Consider the following 2534-nt stretch of genomic DNA (forward strand, 5'->3'; position numbering starts at 1 on the left):
GTGTGGGAGCAGTGTAATATACAGTAAATAAATCAGCAAATCCACTGCTCCCTTGTCTTCTCTGAAGCTGGGATTTTAAAGTGTTCTGTGCTCGTCAGTGCAGCCAAATAAAAAACAGTTAGCATGCTTTGCTTAAACTCTCGCCATGGCATTAGAACTGGTACACTGGTGAACTGGTGCTATTGGATCTTAGCGCTGCGTTTGACACTATTGACCACAACATTCTTTTGCATAGACTAGAAAACTTTGTTGGCATTAATGGAAGTGCATTAGCATGGTTCAAATCGTACTTATCTGACCGCCATCAATTCGTAGCAGTGAATGAAGAGGTATCATATCGATCACAAGTGCAGTATGGAGTACCTCAAAGCTCAGTACTAGGGCCATTTATTGTCATTTTGCATTATTGACACACTATTTTCCTAATTAATGCTGTTCAGTTGCTTTGACACAATCTGTATTGTTAAAAGCGCTATATAAATAAAGGTAACTTGACTTGACTTGACACTGTTGTCATTTGCGAAAACACAATGGCGGCACCGTGAGTGGAAACGTGCAGATTAAGGGGCAGTAATATTATATTAAGATCCCCTTTTCGTCATGGGGGGAGCGAAATCTGACCTGCCCGGTTTTTCTCAAGCTTGCAGAGAAAGGCTTACCAAAAAAAAATAAAAATTACTGCGTTTTTCATGTTTCCTGGGTTGGTATGAAGCTCATAATATGTCAAAACTATTTGAATTTGAATTGTGTAAATTTGAATTATTGACAAGTGTCATTTAACATGGGGCATTTAACATAGTTCTGAATTAGATTTTTTTACTTGAATATTGAACATTTGAAATTTAACACAATTAATTTTTTTATGGCAGTTTTTTTTAATAGACATGTATTTTCAAACAGCGGATTTTTTGTTCTGAAGTGTTGGACTGCAAATATCCAGTTTTTAAAAATATAGCTTCAAGTTTTCAAGAAGAAATTTGGAACATCAAATTCAATATTCAAAATTCAATATACAGAAATTCAGATCGTAGAGAAAGTAGGTCAGAGGTTATCCACAGGGAAGAGTAGATGCTCTCCGAAAAGTCGAACGAAGCATTTACGGTGAACCGGAGCGGATATGTTCGGTTCACCTAGGCTAGTTTTGTGGCCACAACATATTAACTCGTGGAAACGTGATAATACGTCAAGGCCACGAGATATTTATTTTTTGGGAACGTCATAATAACTTGTGGGAGCGTGATAATATGTTGTGGCTACAAGATCATTTTGTCGAGATAATCGTATGGGGATGATGACATCCAGGAATCGCCGTGTGGCTGCTGCTTTCTCTCGCAGCGGAAGTGTTTTGTGCAGTCTCGGGGCAGACATTGCCATAGTTACAAACAACAAGGTCACATTTGATTTTAGTAAAAATAAACAAAAAAATTATGGAAATTCAGTATATGTGTTATTTGCTATTTATCATTTCATGGGACTATAACTAGCATAGTTGTCATATCAGACACAGTTAACACAGTTAATTTTACATGTAGCCTAATTGTATTTTTACCTGGCAAACCAACTCGCACACGCATGCTCTGGATTTTTATTTATTTATTTACATCTTTGTAAAACATTTTTGATTGATCATCCAATGGGAATTCCATTAGGCTACATTTTAAATGATCATCATGTTTTCAACACTACCGACATGAGCTCAGTGAAATGTTCCATTGGTTGTTAATAATCTGCCCGGTAATAGGTTAAAGGCGATAAAAATATAAAACATGTTTTTTATCTCTGGCGGCGCCTGCCGCGAAGAGGAAGTTTGGGTGCATGATCACCGCCTCTGCACCGACAGCGAAACTGCCTACTTTCTGCAATTCACAATTTGAATAGAAGTTTTAATAAATGAGTTTTGTCTACCTCATGTAGGAGAATACGTGTGTGGTTCGGTTGGGTACGGAATTATAGTGTTGCTGTCGGATAACGGGTCGAGAGTTCTGTCAATTACTGCAGGCAGGGCCGTACCCACCATTGAGGTCCCCGAGGTCCGGACCTCTGTATTGTTCCAATAACAGAAGTTGTAAAATAATTACCTTATATTAATTATGCTTTGGTGCTGCAATTAAGGATAAAAAGCCAAGATAACAGATCTTCTCATCTGAGATGCCTCAGCGGTAGGAATGTGCGATATATATCATCTGCGATATCGTAATTATTGTTTTAACGATATGCGATTTGACATTATCGAGTATTTTGCAAAAACCATTCAAAACAGCCCTACAGAGCGCATGCATACATTACGAGTAGTCTAGAGCAGTGTTTCCCAACCGGGGTGCCGTCTGTCGAGAGCAGGGGTAACGTGTAAAAAATAATTTTTTTATATTTTTAAATTGCTAAAATGTTCAAAAAAGCATATATTATATAATATCCATTTCTGATGTCGCCAATAATTAGAGATGCACCGAAATTTCGGCTGCCGAAAATTTGTTCACCGCTCAGGCCGAAAATTTTCAGGTTTCACTTTCACGTGGAGTGACGCTCTGCGTATT

This window comes from Sinocyclocheilus rhinocerous, unplaced genomic scaffold, assembly GCF_001515625.1.
Source record: "Sinocyclocheilus rhinocerous isolate Xijiao unplaced genomic scaffold, SAMN03320098_v1.1 scaffold6010, whole genome shotgun sequence".
Lineage (NCBI taxonomy): Eukaryota > Metazoa > Chordata > Actinopteri > Cypriniformes > Cyprinidae > Sinocyclocheilus > Sinocyclocheilus rhinocerous.